This window comes from Equus asinus, chromosome 18 (genome assembly GCF_041296235.1).
Source record: "Equus asinus isolate D_3611 breed Donkey chromosome 18, EquAss-T2T_v2, whole genome shotgun sequence".
Lineage (NCBI taxonomy): Eukaryota > Metazoa > Chordata > Mammalia > Perissodactyla > Equidae > Equus > Equus asinus.
Genome location: NC_091807.1, coordinates 6,821,257 through 6,842,916, shown reverse-complemented (window position 1 = coordinate 6,842,916; position 21,660 = coordinate 6,821,257). Strand labels below are relative to the sequence as shown.

The following is a 21,660-nucleotide window of genomic DNA, read 5'->3' as shown; positions in this document are numbered from 1 at the left end:
GGAATGTCTATTTAAATGCAGTAAAATGTGTTTTTACCATTCCAATGAAGGGGCAAAATAAAAATTCTTGCCCTTTCCATGAAACTCTTTTCCAGAATTTGATTCCCTTAGACATCTTTTGTGTAAAATTATAGTACATATCATTTTAATTGTATGGGGAAAAGCTATTATTAATTTCTAATTATTTATTATGTGCTATACACCCAACTCGGAACTTTTTTTTTACCGAGTGTTTAAGATAGCACTATTTTAGTTATATTTTTACCAGAGACCCCAAGACAGAGAGGGTAACTATTAGCACAATGGCATATTAACATTAGCGTATTAAAGTGAAGTGGGAGATTTACCAAACTAAAAGTGTAAAAGGGTAAAAAGTTTCACTGAACCCCAAAATATTTCTTCTCTCATATCACATGACTTAGTCTTTTAGACACTTAATTTTGGTAGGAAGCTAAGGGTCACCAAACCAATACATAGGTACTTAGCAAACTCTTGAAAAGTATTAGGAATTCTTCACCCTTATCCCAAGCTTGGGGAAGGAGCTTCAAAAAAACCACTCTGAGTTTGACATATGCTTCCTGGATCTTGGGGGACTTGTAGGCTGATGTTGGACATGCCTAACAAATTTAAACACTGTATACGTGTGGCTACATACCTTTTTTGAGACAAAGTATTTGAGATGGCATGTTCTCCAAGAGCTTGTTTGGGTAAGAATGTATTAGTGTTTTCCATGTACCATATGTGAGCCATGTGTATGAAATAGAAGTGCCCTGGGATTATCCTATATGCCCTCCAAGAGGACTAATCTCGGGAAAGATGTGACCCAACAGGAGTGTAGTCTTTTTGACTTCCAGGTGTGAAAGAGATCTATGTGGCCAGCCAGAGGAGATCCATTCTGAACTGATGCAACAGCTTGTGGGAGACCTCTAGTGATGAGAGGATGACTCATGATGTTCCTCACAAGAAAACAAAACCCATCTGACAAACACAAGGAATGTCAGTGCCATCTCACAATATTGCTAATCAAGTATAGACCTCCTCTCACCTTAAGTTATCATTCTTTCTCCACTTCAATACTAATGGTACCTGAATCATCCCAGAATTAGTGGAAATGCAAGGTAGGAAAATAGAGAGAAAGCAGCCATGTATCCTTTCCCCATAGTAGGCAACTCACTTGGAGTAGCCTAAGTAGAGGAAGGAGAGAAACTTTACTTACAATGAACATTAAAATCTTAATTATTTTTTGGATAGATATATTAACTATTGAACTAGTGTTTTGGTTTGGTTTTTAAGACTCAAGGAACCAAACAGCTTTTAATTACCTAAGGGTTATTATAAGGCATGCTACTTGTCCTAGTTTTCATCCAAAGGAGCATATGGAGTGACAAATGAATGAACAGTGGGGAAAATATCTTGTTTTCTATATATATCCAAAAAACCTTACTTTTTATATGAAACATATTTATTTTCTTCTAAACAGGCATCCACCCTAAATGGATAAATATAACTATGCTCCTTTAATAAATGAGGAAACTGAGGCTCGAATAATTAATTAAACCAAGAATACACAAAGATAAGAGCAAAAATTCTGATACACTATCTAATGCAAATATACACAGCTTAGGATATTTTATTTGATAGATTTACATATGCACTCTGCATTTGACATTTCTTCGTAATTACTACGAGGAAGATTGTAGAGTGTAAGTGAAGGGAAAGCTATAGACAGACACTGATAATTCTCTGAAATGTGTCATTCCAAGCATTATGAAACGCAGAGAGGTAGACAAGTAGATATGTCTTAGTGTCTATCTTTCTATTTGTATATTTATCATCTATCTATTTCTTTCCTTATTCTAAAAGTGATTCAGATAAACAGAATTCCAATCAAAAATATAATTCTACAAATTTAAAAAAATCTACTAGAGTCATTACTTTTTAATCAGAAGAAATTCACTTAAAATACAAGATTTCTTATAAAAATCAGGGTTAAAGTTGGGGCCAGTCCGATGGTGTAGAGATTAAATTTGGTGTGCTCTGCTTTGGCAGCACCGGTTGATGGGTTTGGATCCCCGGCAGAGACCTACACCACTCGTCAAGCCATGCTGTGGTGGTCTCCCACATACAAAGTAGAGGAAGATGGGCACAGACATTAGCTCAAGGACAATCTTCCTCACTTCCTTATATATAAATACATAGACAAAATCAGGGTTAAAGTAAAACAAATTCTTAAAAGCAGTTCTATTTTAAACAGAAACACTTAATCCAGTTTCTCAGGATGACATCTTTGCTTTTTACTTCTGGGAGGCAGGAGCACTAATCCTATACAGTCAAAAGAAATTTTTTTCAGTTTACTCATCCTTGTCAACATTCAGTGTGGTGCGCATTATCCTAATTTTGTCAAAATTGTGTATATCCTTGTGAGGTTTTTTAATTCAAAATAGGGAGATACTCTTTCCATAGTGAATTTTTATTTCATTATGAGTCCATTTTGGCTTTAAGTTAGATCACCTGAGAAGACAGAAAGTTTAACTCTGTACTACTTTTAGGTACTAGTGCATATAGTTTTTAGAATCATTAAAGGGATTAAGGTTTGTTTCATTCTGACTGTTTCAAATGTGGAGATTCCTACATTAAGTCAAAATTCCAACTGCCTGAAGGAATGAAAGAGGCAGTTTTGGGGACACAACTGCTGTACCAACGAGTTGTTATTTCAGTGTTGATTTCCAAGCACCAAGTCAGCTGAATATTGTAAGCCTCATAGAAGGGGACATCGGCTATGAAAATATGTTTTTTTTTCTTCATCTGGGTGGTAGTTAAATGGATGTTTGATTTATAAATATATGTTTTAAACTCTGGATGTTTGTTTCATGCATTTTTTTGATAAGGATATTATGTTCCACAATTGAAAAAAAAATTATTTTTTAAATTTGAAGGGGTTTTATTAAGGAAAAAAAGATGTACCTATAAAAGCAATTTGAGGAGATATGGTAAAAAAATATGAACAAAGATAAAATGATAGATTCGACAAAAAGCAATTAAAGAATGTTATTCCAGAATAAAAGCATCATGCTCTTCTAACCTCTTAACCAGAGTAGGGTGAACGGATTTAAAGTTTATTATACAAGTTATGTATATGTTACCATTAGAAATGTCACTGTAAAAGCTCAAAATGTGTACTTTTTACATTAGTATCTGCACAATAATATTTTACATACAACACTCACAATGAACTACTTATACCTGTAAGAGGCTCCAATATTTTTGTCATCAAAATATGTATGCATTACTTAAAATATAGTTATATATAAATTAAATGAGTTAAATATAAGAACATAAGCCAATATTCGTGGTCAAATTACATGCCTGTTTCTCATTAATAATCTCTATTTTTATCATTTTAATTTATATAGTGATTTTAGAGACATGATATACAATTATATAATGAATCTTACAATGTTGGCAGATCTTTATGCTTGAAAAACTCTTATTCAAATTGTCTTATTTAGATTTTCAGAGGTTAGATTTTCAATGAAAAACATTCTAAATCATTTCAGATATTATACTTTCTGCTACTGAGAATCACCAGATTCCATGTGATTCTTTAATATTGAAGCCCACAATACTAAGATTGCCTTTAATTGGTTTTTACTTGCAGTGATGTTGTGTGGGTAATATTTGTAAACAAACCTATATGCATTCTATTCATATGTAAGAAATACATTTTAAGTTATATTGGAAAAACAAGTGCTTTACGTATTTAGGGCTAATGATAGTATAGAATGCAATATCCAATCTGATTGTGCAGAAATTACTTGGTAAGTAATCACATACACCAATCAGAAGTAAAGAAAGATTAAGGTGAATATGATCAATGCCTTAATTTCATATACATAATAACAACAGTAATAATAGTGGTGATGATCATAATATCGAATGCTTATTCTGGGCAGCAATAATGCCAATTTTATCTCAATTATTTCTGAAACAGTTTGAATAGAAAAGGGTGTTGCAGCAAAGCGAGAGAAATGTAGCTGGTCGCCATTGAGGTCCCTCAAGGTGGCAGTAATTGTTAATTTGCCGCTGTCCAAATTACCCTTCGCCAAAATGAGCTCTTAACTATGAGGATAAATCGGTCTCCTGTGGGCAGACTTAGCTATAGCTTAATTCACACAAGCCAATAAAAAAAATTAAAACTAATAAATTAATATATAAGAAAAAAACTATTAGAAGACTGGAAATCTAATTATGTCTTTCTCCAACTACCAGCAAACTAAATGAGAAGTTAAATTAAAAACAAATTTGAAAAAATAGTTTGGATTATGGGAGTTGGTTTCATGTTCTTTATGGTCCTTGAGGTAGAGCAGGAGATAAAAATATATTATTGTTTTAAAGTATAGTGTATTAGTAGAAAATCTGAGTTACAGTAAGGCCAACAGATCAAGAGGCAATTGCCTTTGAAAAGACATCCATTACTCACAATACCCACAAGGAGTGGGCAGGCCACTTAAATAGGGCCACATAGGAAAACGCTGAGGTTGGTGGCAGGCAGAGCGTAGGGGGAACTGTGGGTAAGAGTGTTTATCGTGGTTTCCACATGAATGAAAAGTTGAGACAGGTTTAGGATTGGCTACTTTGAATAATTTCAGAGGGCTCTGGGGCATAGGGCCTGTCCCTAGTTGAGTGTGACCAGGCCCTAGGATGACCAGGTCAAGTACAATATAGTGGCCCAGAGTGTGGGAGTCAATAAGGGAAGTGGGTGGGGGCATGATGCTGGGTTGGTTGGTTTGTATTTGAAAAGCACATCCCCAAGAGGAGGTCACTTCCTGGGGAGGGGATTGAGGAGAGAGGCGTGATGTCAAGGCAAGGTGACACAGGCATGTGTGTTATCAGGGTGTCCAAACAAGGCGTGTCCACCTCATGCATGTTGGGTAGATGTTAAATCATCAAGTTGATGGAAGGTAGAAACATGGTTAATACAATCTGTACAGTTGACATGGGTGCATTACTCTTTGCTGGACATATCAGAGGCACACTGCCAAAGTGTCTCTCATGACTCACTTTTTTCTTTTCTGTTTCCATTTGTGCTCCACCCCTTGGAGAAATAAATCTTTGTTTCTTTCAAAGTGTTTCCGTATCTAAAGGTTGGCTTGGAATCTTTTGTTCCTTTTAAGGTAATCTCTGATTCATTATATTAAGGTTACAGTTTGCTGATCAAAAGGCAACTCTCTAGGTTTAACTAATTTGCCCACACCAGGTGGCAGTGATTCAAGCCCAAATATAATCAGTCCCAAACAATATGCTTTACATTTCCTATAAATATTATCTTTTTAAAATTCATATATAATTGACATAATATTATATTAGTTTCAGGTGTTCAATGTAATAATTTGACATTTGTATCTATTGCAAAATGATCACCACAAGAAGTCCAGTTAACATTTGTCACCATACAGAGTTATAAAACAAATTTTTTCTTCTAATGAGAACTTTCAAGATCCACTCTCCTGGCTACTAAATATTCTCTTTTCTCTTTTTTATTTCCTGGGAAAGTTTTGCCCTGAGCTAACATCTGTTGCCGATCTTCCTCCTTTTTTTTTCCTCCCCTCCCCAAAGTTCCAGTACATAATTGTATATTCTAGTTGTAAATCTTTCTAGTTCTTCTATGTGAGCCACCACCACAGCATGGCTACTGACAGATGAGTGGTGTGGTTCTGCACTCGGGACCTGAACACTGGCCCCTGAAGCAGAGCCCACCAAACTTTAACCACTAGGCAATCAGGGCTGGCTCTAATGTTATCTTTTCTTGATTGTTGTTCTTGTATGTCTTTCATTATTCTATTTCAATCATTTGCAAGATGTTCATTAGTTCCAAGTACAAGCAAGATCGAATATCCTTTTTTTAAAAACTCCTGTTAAGAATTTGACAACTCTCTCTTGAGATTCTTTCTTGCATACACTCATCTTAAACTATCCAAAAACCCTAGCAGTATACTAAACACCTGAAGGGGCGTATCCTCTGGAGATGCCGGACTTGAGGGCCATTAGAGTTTAGCTAGCTCACTACGGCATCTGTTTTTTTGATTTTATTTTGTGTCTCTTGTTCTACATTGTTTTTTTCACTGCTACACAGTGTGAGTATTGAAGCTCAGGCTGCCTCATTCTCATTAATAATTCTCTTGTCTGAAGCACTACTAGATCAGGCTACCCCACACCTGCAGTGGGCCCATAAATTAACTTAATGGATACTTAGCATTTGCTCAAAAGACTTGTATCCAAATATCAGGATTCTGACGTGATTCAGCTGCTGCTACACGCTGCTGGGACAAGTCCTCCCATAAAAGCTGTATATTGGGCTTTTTTTTTCTTGGAATAGACTTCTGTTTTTCGTAAGGAAATTTTATTTGGGGGCCTTCATTGATCCCTAGTATTTCTTCTAAGCTACCCTGAGCTGCCTGGGACTGCCTAACGTTGGATCTCCACAAAAATCGGGTATTTGACAGTTTCTTCTAAAGTTAGAGATAGGTTTACCAGACCACACAAAAATTCTACTCCTACTTATTTATCAGAGAACATACATCTACAAACATATATAGAACATATATACACAAACATATACCTACAAAAAATTTCTACAGAAAAGCTTATAGCAATTTTATTCGTAATAGCCAAAAAATAGAACCAACAGAAATGTCCATTAACAAGTAAAATAGTTTTAAAAACAGGGGAGTGGTAACTACTTAACAATGAAAAGAGACAAGCTACCAGTACACACAACACCATGAATTCATCACAAGTATATTCTGCTGAGCAGAAGAGAAGATATTGTGAAATTCAATTGATGTGAAATTCTAGAGCAGGCAAAACAGATCTATAGTGAACAACAAAGGATCAGTTTGTGCCTGGGCCAGTGAAGAGATGACGGGAGTTCAGGAGGGGTTCAGGAAAACCCTGAAAAGGAGTTTGGGAGAACATTTTGGGGTGCTAAAATGTTCTATCTTAATATTGGTGGTGGTTACATAGGTGTACCAGTTTGTTCAAATACACTGAACTATACCCTTCAAATAGGTGTAATCAATTTTATATGACTTATACTTCAGTAAAACGGTTTAAAACAATTCAAAAAATTGAGGAAAAGAATTCAGGATAATAAATATTAGTTAATTTGGGTGTTAAGAGAATCAAAATGAACAGGAGATTATTAAACTCCTTAATAGTTTTTATAAACTATTTCTATTTCTGGAAAATAATATTTAAAGGAGGTATTCCTTTATTATTTGATATATAAAATATGCCTTAATTTCTATGGTCATGTTGACAGCTACTGATGTATCAGAGTAAAATATACTTAAAATGAATTAAGTTGTGTAGTTAAAACACAGTCTCAATACGTTTCTATTCATTTTTCAGCTATATTACTGGAACAAAGGAAATTTCAAAAATAACTCACTTTCACATTTAAAGGGTAAACCCAAACAATTTCTTTTATAGACAAATTGATTTTCATTCCTATGAACATTTCCCAGCATTGGTTCTTTAGGTGAAAGTGACACTCTATAGATTTTAGTTTACTTACTCAAAATTCATTTTATTCTTAAATGTGAGGTAATTAGGAGTTAAATTTTCAATAGCTTAATTTTAAAGATAATTATAGAAACTTTATTTCCTGCTTTATTTTCCAACATGATATATTCATAAAAGCTCTTGGAAAATACCGTATTATGGATTAGATCTTAGTATCTTTTGGCAGAAGTAATTAAAGATACTTGAGGATTTTCAAGGAATATCTTTCCTAAAGAAACTTTTTAAATATATATTTTTTATTTTCTTCTCTAAACTTTGCTATGAAAAATGAATTCTTATGTCAATTTCATATTTTCTTGATAATAAAACTAAATAAATGATAATGAAATGAAACCTGAAATACCAAACAGAAAATAAAACACATTTAAGATAAAGTGTCCAAATTGAATTTATACAATTTAACATTATTAATACATTTTTACATTCTGCTTCAAATAAGATTTACCTGGTGTCAATGTTTTATAGATAAATGAATTGTGCCTATAGGAGTTTACTGATGTTGTCTAACTGGCAGTTATTGCTTGAAGTTAAAACATTAAGTGGCACTCAACTGGATTGTCATCAGGCCTATAATTAAATCTCACAGACAATTTAGGTTAATGCAGGTAAACATAAGTTCAAAGAATGCCATATGTTAAAAATAGTATTGTTTTGTTATTTATTTTAAATAACAAGAGCAAACAAATGGCTAACAGCTTTCTGACATGTTAGTCTGCCAGATATTCAACTTTTGTGAACACTAAATATTTATGTAAAACAAGACATTACTTATATATGAATGAATGTCACCAAGAACTGGAAAACTGTGTTCCTTTCCTAGTTTAAGTATTTCTTCTGCTATATCATATACCTTATTTTTTAAGCACATCTTATTTTTAATTATGCATATTCAATCTGTGTTTGTATTATCGCATATATTCAATTTCTGGAACCCAAATCAGTTGGGGATTTATCCTAGTCCTATGATTTTAGTTCAATGTAACTTTTAATGAAATCACTCTTCTCATCAAATTATACAAATTTATCTGGAATTGATTGTTGGATGAAAATGAATCTAAATAAATATTCAATAAGATTAAATAATTCCTAATTTATAATTAAGCTTATGATAATTTGCAGGAAATAGTTTTGACTACAAGGTTCAGTTTCCATTTAAATCAGAAAATAATCTTCCTTTTTTGTTTTTGGTGAGGAAGATTTGTCCTGAGCTAACATCTGTTATCAACCTTCCTTTTTTGCTTGAGGAATATTGTCCCTTAACTAATATCTGTGCCATTCTTCCTCTATATTGTATGTGGGATGCTGCCACAGCATGGATTGATGAGTGGTGTATAGGTCCGTGCCTGGGAGCCAAACCAGCACACCCTGGGCTACCGAAGCAGAGGGGACAAATTTAACTACCATGCCATTGGGCAGACCCCAAGTTTTTCATTTTTAATAATTTAGAAATATATCTGTACACATCTATATGCACTTATGTATGCTAACCCAAAATAATTATCTACTACCTAGAATAATATTTAAATTTCAATGTTTAGAGGGCAAATATGCTTTTGAAACCAAGATCAATTATTAAAAATAGACTTTTTTGGTCACATTATTTTTTATTAAAAGGATATTTTGTATGATGTACAACTCTTATTCTTGTTGTATCATCACTTTTTATGGTTAATGGACTACGTTGTTACTTTTTTCTCTATTGACAAATGAAAATAGATGACATTAGGTCTGAAATCCCCCCCTACTCTATTACTTCCTTTGAATTACCTTTAGTCTTTTCATATGTATCGGTATTACACTTATTCTGAGTGTTTTATATGTAGAAATGTGTAAGATGACATTCAGCTTGCCTCCTGGAGTCAGGTGTATTTCTAACACCTGTCAAGTCTCCTAGAGGGAGGATTATCTGTAATGTCCTTTTTGTCTGAATCTGCAATCTGACACCCTCTCTCAGGGAAGTGATCAGACTACATCCCAGGATATGAATGTGGCTGGATTCTTAGAGGAGATATTTCTTCTAGGTGCTAGTGTACCTGCACAATTTCTCTTCAGTGCTAGGGGGCTAGTCATCCAGGGATTTTGCTTTTGAAGAGTCATCTCGAAAGACTAGTGTATCAGTCTGGGTTTAATCAATCATTTAAACAGGGGAAATTTCATATAAAGAAGTGTTAAGCCATGATAGGAGAATAATTACAAAGATTGAAAGAGACCCTCAAAGTTATCTTACGTCTGAGGGAAGAGTTCCCAAGGAAGAACGAACTTTGAAGAGGTTTCAGAGATTAATGTGATCAGAGGTGAGGTTGGAAGGTGTGGTTGCAGCCCTCTGAGTGGGGGAGCTGTTCACTGGGGAACTGGTTCATAGCTACTGACCCAGCAAGAAAAAACCTCCCGGGCTCAGGTGAGTCAAGGCTGTTGAGCAGAGGGAGTGAAGTTGTCACAGTGAGTTCCAGGCCCGGAGCACAGAGACCACAAGAAAAAAACTCCAGCGCACAGGCCAGCTGAGGCTGGTGGACGGGCATGCAGAGTTTGTTCATGCACCGCTGCAGGTGCTGCTGAAACTGGGAGTTTGAAAGACCTTGCTCTGCAGGTACCTAGCATACTTCTGTGGAAAGCTTGGACCCAGCATGGGGGGTGGTTCCAGGCCACTGCGCAGGATGAAGATCAGAAGGAGGTCTTGTTAAATGACCAGTCCCTGCAAGGCCCCTACAGTGCACACAAGTGGAGCTGGTGAGAGGGTGCAAGGAGCAGGGACCTGGTCTCAATCTCTCTCAGCCTTTCTCCTTCCCTCCCTGCTATCCATCCTCCCTTCCTCCCCCTCCTCCTCCCGCTCTTCCTTCTTCTCTCTTTCTAGTCTGTGTATGTGTTTGCTATATTGATCTTTTCCTTATCTTCCTCCATTCTAACAGCACAACCACTGAGCTCCCTTTCCAGAATTATAGCACAGCTTCCTGGATTTGTTTCTAAAATTTTGAGCCCACACATAAGATTTGAGGAGGCATCAAGGACTTCATCACTCTGAGACTGAGATGGAAAGGAGGCAGTAAACTTCAGAGGCAATGGCTGCATAGCCTTAGGCATAAGGATTCCCCATCCCTACAGAAGTTCTGAGATCCAGATGTGGAGTGGAAGCAGAAAGCTACCAGGCTCCACTGAGAGCTGAGACAATGAAGTTGTCAGTAGAAGCTTAAGCAGACAAGATAGCAGAGTTCTTGACCCAATTTTCATGATACTAAATAAATCTATAGCATTCTGATGTGACCCTGAGAGAATGAAGGTGATCTCATCAATAACCAAGATAGAATATTTCAAAAACCTGGCAGAAAAATGTGTTTGAGTCAGAACTATTCTGACTGAGAAGAAATGAAATTATATTCTCTGCACACGTGAATTTGTGAACTGAGTTTTATACAAGCTGTGTCTTTGTAGATCTCTGTACTCTATGATTCATGAGGTGGGAATTCCTAAGACTTGTGAAGACACATCTATTTATCCGTTCATGCCCTGAGCTGCTTTTCTTGGGACATTGTATAAAAGCAAGGGATGACAATCCAAATAATGTAAAGGTTCTTGAGGAATATAGAAGGGAAAGTACTGTTAGAAAATGTTAATGTACATGTGTGTATATTTATATACAAATGTGTATATATATAAATATGCATAAATATATATAAACACATTATGCATATTACACACACGTGTACACACATGGAACACAAGGTCTCTGAGTCAGGGACATAGTTTATTTCTCACAATAAAATCAGCAGCCTGAGCAGCATCTTGTGTCAGCTCCCATGTCCCAATCCCCATAGGGTGATGTTATGAGGGCCAGATACTTTCTGTACATGTAATGGGGTGCATCACAGGAGGGGAATCCTGGAACTTAGGAGACTATGAGTTTTTATAGGGTGGCTGGCACATCCTTCTTTACATTGAGAGGAGAGAGAGAGAGAACAAATCACTTCAGGAGGAGAGATGGGAGCCATCTCCAGGTTTATTATCCTAGAATGTAAGCAAATGTCCCTGGAAAAGAGAGGAGAGAATTTGATGGTTAGTCCATGGGGCATCTCTGGGTAGGTACATCTCTACATCTCTCTGGAGGGATAGCGCTATCTCTAGCTTCCAAACCTGCTTGCTACTGAAACGTGCCCTTTGCTTAGACGGCCTGAACTGTTCAGGAACATGAGAAATCCATGGGAAATCGTCTTCCAACAGATCTACAGGTAAACCTCATTAAAAGTGCAATGATGGAGATATTCACAAGGTTGCAGCTCTTAAGTGACTTTCACGTGGATAATTGGTAGGGAGGTGCAAAAATTGAGGGTTTAGTCAAAGTCGGAAAGCATAGTTTTCCAAAGTATTGAAAACAACCAGGGGTAATGTGATAAGAGCTGAGGGTAGAGACATTGATGTGATGTACACCAAATACTGTAGGCCATTGTAGACCCTCAAAAGATTTTGGAATTACTATTGAAAAATAGGGCAATAGTTAAATAATTAAAATAATCAATTAGATTAATAAGTAATTAAATAATTAAATAGTTTTAAATATGAGGATATCTTGAACAGATAAGAATTATTAAAAAGTATTTCAGTTATGGGGCTGGCCCCGTGGCCGAGTGGTTAAGTCTGTGTACTGTGCTGCAGGCGGCCCAGTGTTTCGTTGGTTTGAATCCTGGGCACGGACATGGCACTGCTCATCAAACCACGCTGAGGCAGCGTCCCACATGCTACAACTAGAAGGACCCACAACGAAGAATATACAACTATGAACTGGGGGGCTTTGGGGAGAAAAAGGAAAAAAAAAATCTAAAAAAAAAAAAGTATTTCAGTTATAGTGAGGAATTGGTTTTGTATTTGACTCAAAATTGAGTATGAGAAAACCAGTTAAATCCAATTGGGGGACCATTGGCATTTTCTAGGTCAAGGTAGAAATCACTTAAACTAGGCTGGTGACCCAGGAGACGGATTACTTTTCTCGAACCCTGGCACAGAAATTATACAAAACTTAGTATCATGGTAATATATACATTAACATTTCTGGAAAACAATACATATATTAACATTCTGGAAAATATTATGATTTTTTTCTATTGAGATTGTCGCAATTATATATGATATAAAAACCGCAACCATTGGACACTTGGATGTGTTGTGGAGGAGAGGAGAGTCAAAGCAGAGGGCATGAAGGGCTCGTGAGAAGAGCCAAGTGGGGTACAATAATGATCCACTGCAACTGAGTGGGCTCACTCTGGACCCAGTTGTATCCAGCATGACTGATGTACAGGATAGGGTATGCCCTCAAGCATTTAGAAATTGCAGAATTAGTGACTAGATGGGAAAGTTCTGGTTCCATTAGGTTTGTTCAGTTTAAGCAGGGAGTCAGTGAACCTCTGGAGAATACAGGAGCCACCAGGTCCTCCAGCAAGAATGGTTAAAGGGCTGATAGAGGGGTTGATATACCTGCCAAGCGCTGAGTTTCAGCATAGAGAATTTTGCATTGATAAAATAGGAGTGCACAGTAGAACCATGGGGCAAAGCTACCCTGTCATAGATTACCGAAAAACACTGCAAAATTAAGTGCCATTGTAAAATTCATTATGTTCTTAAAAGGAGGTTTTAATGCATAGAAGATTATTTAGAGTTTCCTTTGGTTTCAAAAATTAATATTAAATTTATTAAAGTTACAAATCCCAAAACTAGTTTTTCTTTAGGCTTTTGAGTTCTACATGTGAAAATTATATTTCTAAGTCTAGTAAAATTTTACTACCTATTTTAGTGGGCTTTTGAATAGTGTTTGGTCCTATTTACAAACTTAGTTAATTAAACACCTTCCACATTTTAAACTGCATTCATAAATTTAATATATTCAATTTCTTTTTAAGTATTCCAATTTTCTAATTAACAAATAAAACCCTCCTGAATACTTAAATATCTCATATAAATTTAACATAGTAAGTTAAACCATAGGTTCTCTTAAATGTTACAATACTTAATATGAAATTAACAAATCTATATTAACTTCTGACTTTCACTTATTAAAATTGGAATTATAAGATAATCTGTTTGACTGCTAAAATGCTAGAAATTTTAAAGTAAATCACAAGGGCTTAAGTAGCAAATATGTATGATTTCTAAACTTAACACAAAATTACTTTGTTTTAATTCATTTCTATACTAAATTCTGAATCTCCCAGGAGTTAATAATAGAGAGTCATTAAAAAAATACATATGATCCCCAAAAATGTTGACCTCCTCAAGCAAATTTGGGGGCACCCTGACATTGTTTATTGCTCCGAGATTCAATCTGGACCATAATTTATAATTATGAACATCAACGCAGTTTTCTCATGACCCTAAGTACCAAGCTAAGCCACTTACAGCCACTATATGATGGACTAAAATACGTAAAAGAGTGGATGGTCACATCTCCTCATATTCGAGTCATTATTACCTAATTTTAAAATTAAATTAGGCTCTGTAAATCCAGCCCTATAGTCTCTAATATCTGACCAGATTTAAATAATCTATTTGTGCTTCATTCATTGTTTTGCCATTTTATCTGTCTTTAAAGTTTGGTGAGTGTTAAGATGATATCCAGCTGAATTCTGAGTGTTTCCCAAAGTTTTGTAGCTTTGCAGTTACAACTCCTAAGGTCATTCTCCTGGGAGAAAACCTACTCAGAGTCTATGCTACACACTGATGATCTATGACTTGGGCAGCCCCTTGACACCCATAGCCTCCCTGCTCCTGGGCTGCTGCTGCATTACCAGGCTTACTACTGCCATAGCGACTGGGTGACTGAAGCAGTAGCCTGAAGATTTCCAAATTTCCAGTGCCTGCTCTTGTCCTGGCCAGAAAGAAAATTGACGGTATGCATCATTCAGAGATGTGTTACTAAATATTAAAATTTTCTAGGCCTTGATTTTCAGAAAGTAGTGTGGGCAAACAAGCAAATAGTTTTGACGTAAACATTTGTGGTAGGAGAGAGTAGTGGTCAAAGCTATAGGACAAGATTGCCTGTGTTCAAATCCTGACTCTGACAGTTACTAGTTCTATGATGGGGGATAGTTCTCTGATGAACTAGTTCATCTGGGGCACACTGATTAACTTATTCTGGTTCAGTCATCACATCTTTAAAAAGAATTTAATAGTGTCTCCTGAATAGAGTGTGATGAGGATTAATTTAGATGACTGTGCATTAGAATGACCTGGGTTGATTTTGAAAGCAATCAGAGGCTCTCAGATCCCTTTCCACAACTAGATCAGCATCTCTAAAAGTGGGTGACTAAATAATGCTAAGAAGATGAGAATAGTGACTGGTAAGTGCTTACAATATTTCATTATTATTTGTGTAGTCCTAGACCAAATTTATCTCTGAACTTCAGCTTTATCATCAGTAATACATACAAGCAGAAAATAACTACAACTAATAGTTATTTCTTCTACACTCTACCAAGTAGGCTTTGGATGAAAACCTAATATTTGCTTTAACTTGGCCTGCAACCCTCTTTCTTTTTCTACTCCCCTGCCCATCCTCTGGATTATTTCCTCCATGTTGTGTGTGGCCTTGCTAACTAAATCTGAAGGGATAATCATTTATTTGCTGCTTCGAAGGGAACATATTTTACATCTTTCAGGATCTCTAGGGTAAAGACACAAACTTTCCTTGAGAATTTGGATTACTGCTCATGGAATCAGAATAAGAGTAATAACCATGCCATACGCTAGATATGACCTGGGTACAAGAAGGTGTCCTAGAACACTGAGCAGGGTTTTGTCATTTGTGATAACAGTAGATTCTCTATTTACCCCTTGCTCCTGCTTTTCCATTTCCAACGTCATCATCTCCATTTGCATAAGAATATTCCTTCCTATTTTTATGACACTGTTCTCTTTATAGAGTTTCTGAACGAAACAAATTCTGAGGCCTCTGAATTAGGAATCTAGAGGAAACTCTGTCTTCCAATGCAAAAATAGTGTCCCAAACCCGTCCACATACACGTTGTTAGTGTTCCCTTGCAGCTCATTTCCCTGTCTCAGTGTGAGGGAGAGGCTTCTCCCTGGTCTGTTGGAACACTATCTGCTAACCAGATCATTATGTCTACCCTGTTGCACCTGTGTGAATTCCCCATCTCCTTTCAGTTCCTCAATGGACAAATCCTCCCGACTTTTATGCAGTAGTCCCCCCTTATCCACAGTTTCATTTTCTGCAGTTTTAGTTACCAGCAGTCAATTGCTGTCTGAAAATATTAAATGGAAAATTCCAGAAATAAGCAATTCACATTTTAAATTGAGTGCTATTCTGAGTAACATGATGAAATCTCATGCCAACCCGTCTGGGAAATGAATCATCTCTTTGTCCAGCATATCTACGCTGTATAGGCTCTCCACCCATTAGTCACTTAGTAGCCATCTCACTTATCAGAATGACTGTCAAAGTATCACAGTGCTTGTGTTCCAGTAACACTTCCTTTACTTGATAGTGGCCCCAAAGCACAAGAGTAGTGATGCTGGCAATTTAGGTATGCCAAAGAGAAGCCGTAAAGTGCTTCCTTTAGTGAAAAGGTGAAAGTTCTCAACTTAATAAGGAAAGAAAAAAATTGTATGCTGAGATTGCTAAGATCTATACAAACTTTTATTACAGTATGTTGTTATATTATTCTATTTTATTATTAATTATTGTTGTTAATCTCTTATTGTACCTAGTTTATAAATTAAGCTTTATCATAGGTATGTATGTATAGGAAAAAACATAGCATATATAGGGTTCAGAAGTATCCATGGTTTCAGAGATCCACTGGGAGTCTTGGAACGTATCCCCTGTGCATAAGAGGGAACTATTGTACACCTTAAGACCAAGTTTTTATCATCAGTCTACAACTTTTAGCATCTTATTAGACATCTACTATGTGGTAAATTGTAACAATAATCTATGCCTTTGGGTGGTCCCCCCCATACTTACTCTTGGCCTGGCTATTGATGTGGTTTTTGATCAATAAAACAATAGAAAATGTGATGGAAGCAAAGACTTGTAAGTGCTTTAGCTTTGTGTTTTGCTCCCTCTCTGGAAACGTGTGATCATACCTATGTGAACAAGGCCAGGTTAACCTGCAGAAGGATAAGAGCACGAATCCCGGTTAAACCAGTCATCCCAGCCAACCATCAGACACAGAGTGAGGTCAATGACCCTCAGTTGTCCACAGACACGTGAATGAGACCAGCAGAATTGGCCAGCTGATATCAGTGAAAATTGAAAATTCACAGCATCATGATTGAAATTAATGATTGGAATTTTTAAGCCTCTAAGTTTTGAATTGCTTTATCTTATAGCTATTGATGGCAGATTCAAGTGGCTTGTTATATTGTTCTTATTTCTTGCTGATGTAGACATCACCTGCCGATTAGATATTACTCCCTAATTTAGCTGTGTTCAGGGTGAGATGCTCTGCATCTGCTTTCTTGTCTCTCATGCCAAAATAAGTCAAAGGCAGCTGAGATTCCCTCCTGGTCATTACAAATTATCTCGGTCCTTAGCAACATCTTATGCCTAGACCAAGAAACACACATTGGAGCTCCACTGCCTTTTGGATTAAGAGCCCAACCATGGTTCATGAGTATTAAATCTCTCAGGTTTGAGCTCTGTCCTTGGGCCCTTAACATGTTACTTTGCTCTACCACCTTACACATGGGTTGGCAAACGTTTTCTGTAAGGGGATAGATAGTAAATGTGTTAGGATTTGGGGATCCATGCAGTTTCTGTCACAAATATTCAGCTCTGCCATTTTAGCATGAATGCATCGATAGATAATATGTAATAAAAGACACGGCTGTGTTCCAATATAATTTTATTTGTAGAAAAAAGCAAAGGGCCAGATTCATTCCATAAGCCATAATCTGCAAAACCCTGACCTAAACCATGAATATTTCCATATCTTCCTAACAGCCTTTCTTAATTTTAACAAGATTATTATTCCCAGGATGAGACGCACAAGTGTCTGTGTGTGTATGGGGAAGAGGGTGACAGTATGTGGGTCTTAGGGTTCTAACAGTGGGATTTCTTAGCCAAACCTACCATAGGTTGATCACAGTAGTACTTGTTTGATATTCTCCTAAACCTGCTCCAGCAATTCTTCTCCACTATTCATAATAAAGGTTCCCAGCCTCATTCTCAATGTAGAAACATCATTATTTCTCAGGCTATTCAAGAATGTATCTTTGTTTTTTCAGTTTTCTACCATGCTTAGTAGTCAGGAACCCTTCACACCCAGATGAACCTCTTTCCTCAAGTTTTGCTCCATATAGCTTCTCGAGGATGGGCCCTATAAGTCCTCTAAAGCCCATCTGCTTTTCTCTGATAATTTCATTCCTGTCACATGTCCCTAGCAACTTCAATCCATTCATCTTCCCCTGGACTTTAGTCGACACATGCTGTGAATACCTAGTGCTTTCATTCAGCAGTAGTGTCCAGCACGGTGCATTGCTCCGCCTAGTATTTGTTTACCTGAGACTGGGAGTGAATATTGCAGAGTAAGTGAGGCTGGAACTTCCATTGTCTCCCATCCATTCCATCTATTTCTTACTGGACTTCCTTTCTTTTTCAAAAATAATCTAACTTTCTTTAGTAATTCCACAGACGTGTGTTCAGTTATACACAACACTCTGCCCTGGTCACAAGGGTAGTATCTCCACCAGGAAAGCACAGTTCCAGCCTTTTGATGAAAGAAACTTTTTGAACTTTATACTCTCCCAGAATCTGCAGCGCTTTCTGTCTCCTGATAGGTGCACTCTATATCATGATTATTGGTGTTGGATTTAATTCTATTCCTCTGTACTCTTCTACTGAGCTTACAGGACAAGGCAGAGCAATATGGCTCATTTCTATCCTGGCTTATCAGTCACCTCATGGGATGAGATTATACTCTACACACGTAACTCTGCTCTTGTGCCGTGCATCATCTTGAGGGCATACAAGTAGAGTATTTACCATAAATTCCACTTCTAAGTTGTAGCTGAAAATGAACAAACTTGACGATACGTGTGTTACACAGAACTTTTGCTTTTTCCATTAGATGGACCTTAGTTTATGGTGGCTTTGGAAGGTCGTCATAGATATCCTTCTATTCTAGTGTTCCCCCCTTTTCCTTACCCTCTGCCTTCCTTTGAGTTTGCAGCTCCATTTCGCTAGAGTCTGCATGTTTTTGTCATGACATTCTATATGACCATACCTTGGAACTCTGTTATCCAGCTTCTTTTTAGAAGATGGTTGGTAGAAAGACAGATTTCCATTTCTTGTAGTCCTCCAAGGCATAGTACATACTTTTTTCTAAGGCACTTTACAGTTGGATGTTGCTCAAATAACATTAGTATTTATCATCATTTTTCCTTATAGGAACATATCTTCCCATGTTCAATTTTATACCATGCCCTTTAATCAGTTCTTTATAGCAAAGAAAATAAGGGTGAAGTCAGTGGAGAACTCTGTATCTTAAAATGTGTTTTATAATTACATATTTCTTTATTTTCTGTTTTCTAATTTCTCTTCTTTTCTGATTATCCCCTAAATAAAATCAGCAGGAAATTTCCAGAGCTTAATAAAATAGATATCTATTGATTGCAGATCCTTCTGTTATGTGTATAAAATGTTCAAATAGACTGTGCTTTAATGAAATACTAAACTCTTGACCTAATTGCTTTTGATATTTCTAAAATAAATGTTGAACTGTCTGAGATTAAGTTATCAATCTGAATCAGACTTTGTAATATAGCCACTACTGCAGGCTGTGTTTGCACCAAATGAACTGAGCTGTCATATCTACAGCTGAATAAGACTTCAGGAAAATTCATCCAATTATTTTTATTAATCTCTTAGCTATTTCTTTCCTTGCCCAGTGATCCACATCTCGAAAGTGCAAATAGCCCAGGAGTAGTTGAGTAAAGAGTATCTGTCCAAATATTAAAATATATTTTCCTTCTCAGTTAAAATATCTTCAAAATAAGGAGAGAAAAACAAGACAACAAACCAAAACAAGACTTTCATTTTATCGCAACACTGGTAAGTGAAATAAAGTAAAATACCAATAATAAGTATCTAAATTTCCCTTGGTATTCTTGAATACTACCATTTGTGCATTGCCACCAAGACAAAATATAAACCGATATATTTTTTTAAGATAATTAGTTTCCAGCCTCTGATGATAGAATACATTCTGTTAAGGTTTGTTGGCCTGACACGCTTTCCTCCTTTTTACTCTATTTGCAAAATGGATAATGCTATTTAGGTTGGAGGAAAGATATGTTGTTTTTCTGCTAGACATTTAAACTTCTCCGTCTTGTCATCGTTCACGAGTGAAAGAAATTTGTGTGGTGATTACGTGCAAAAATGCATTTTACAATTAACTTGTCTTTTGAAATCCTAACAATTCTCACGTATTTAAAATAGCAAATCTTGTAAAGTAGCACATATTCAAAATTAAAACAAAAGCGTGTTATTTGCCTTTTAGCAATACCCACACTTTGGATAGTAAGTGCTTTGAATTTAGTGCGATCCCCTCCAAAATATTCACCCTATTAATATAGCCTTAATTATTTAATATATTATTTTGAGCACCTACTATCTGCTTGAGGATCAATGTATTATATTAGTTACTTCAAAGCATTTTTATGTGGACATTTTACAAAGTGCTTTTATGTAAAAATGAGTTTGAATGCTAATTTTTCTCACCAAAAAACATAATAAATGCTCTCTACTGTTTAACCATGTTGAATTAAAAAAAAAAAAAAAAAAACAGGAGCCGCCCCCATGACTGAGTGGTTAAGTTGGTGAACTCTGCTTTGGCTGCCCAGGCTTTCTCTGGCTCTGATCCTGGGTGCAGACATGGCACTGCTCATCAGGCCATGCTGAGATGGCATCCAACATGCACAACTGAAAAATATACAACTATGTACTGGGGGGAATTTGGGGAGAAAAGGCAGAAAAAACAAAAAGAAGATTGGCAACACTTGTTAGCTCAGGTGCCAGTCTTTAAAAAAAAACCTCTAAATTCTTCTAAAAGTATGAAACTGCTTTCTTTTTAATCCCTTGCATTTGATTCCTGCTATTGTCATATCTGGTGTTCCAACCATTGTACATTAATACTCTGCATCTGCTTTGCCAAATTAAAAAATATAAAAAAGCTATTGTCATTTTTAAATGAAAATAGCAATTACGATTGTAGATTATATACCACTGAAGCCTTTATTCAGGTGTATATGATGTATTTTCACTTATTTTATATGTAACGGAAAAATTTCTTCTTATTTCAAATTGTTAAAAAATTCCATCCTTTTCACTTAAATTTACTATTCATGGAATGTTTTTTCTTTCTGGTTTTCTGTTCTTCTTTCTCCTTAATTTAAAAAAATATTCAGGTATAATAGATATACAAAACATTACACACATTTAATATATACATCTTGGTAAGTTTTTCTTCTTTCTCTTTTAAATATTTGTGTTAAAATCACCTCATCTGTAAATATTTTTCTGAGTCATCGTTCACAGACATAATTAGCTACACCATTCTTTGTGTTTTAACAGAATGTAATAAACGCCTTTTAGGATTTCTCTCTATTCCTATTGTGTTTACCTTATTCACTCCATGAAGCAAGGGTACTACTCTCTGGATCTGCAAGGTATTATACATTTTTTTTCCTGCTGAATAAATGACATGAATTATTTACCTGCATTTTCTTGATATATGATCAGTGGATTAAAAATACTTGAGTAAATCAAACACACTGGGATCCTATTCCTTAATATTCTTGGAGGGACTAACATTTTATCAATTAAATAAAATAAAATTTTTAAATATTTTATCAGAACAAATTTGTAGAAACCTTGGAAGACAATTTAAAATATGCAAAAATGGGAAAAAATTCTGAATCCCATCAACAGTGATTACCAGTTTGCATATTTTTACATAGTTAAGATAATATGGCTAAACAAGTTTCTAGTCTGATTATTTTCAGCAAAATTACATTCTTGTGTCATAAAATTATTCATAATATAATTTCAATGACTATGTAATAGTCCATGTACTA

General features: G+C 35.9%; 1 long non-coding RNA gene across 3 annotated transcripts in view; it reads left to right on the top strand.

Moving 5' to 3' along the window:
• Positions 1–21,660, top strand: part of LOC139040970 (uncharacterized) — a 278,811-nt gene that overhangs the window by 224,050 nt on the left and 33,101 nt on the right. The gene's annotated exons all lie outside the window — the stretch shown is intronic.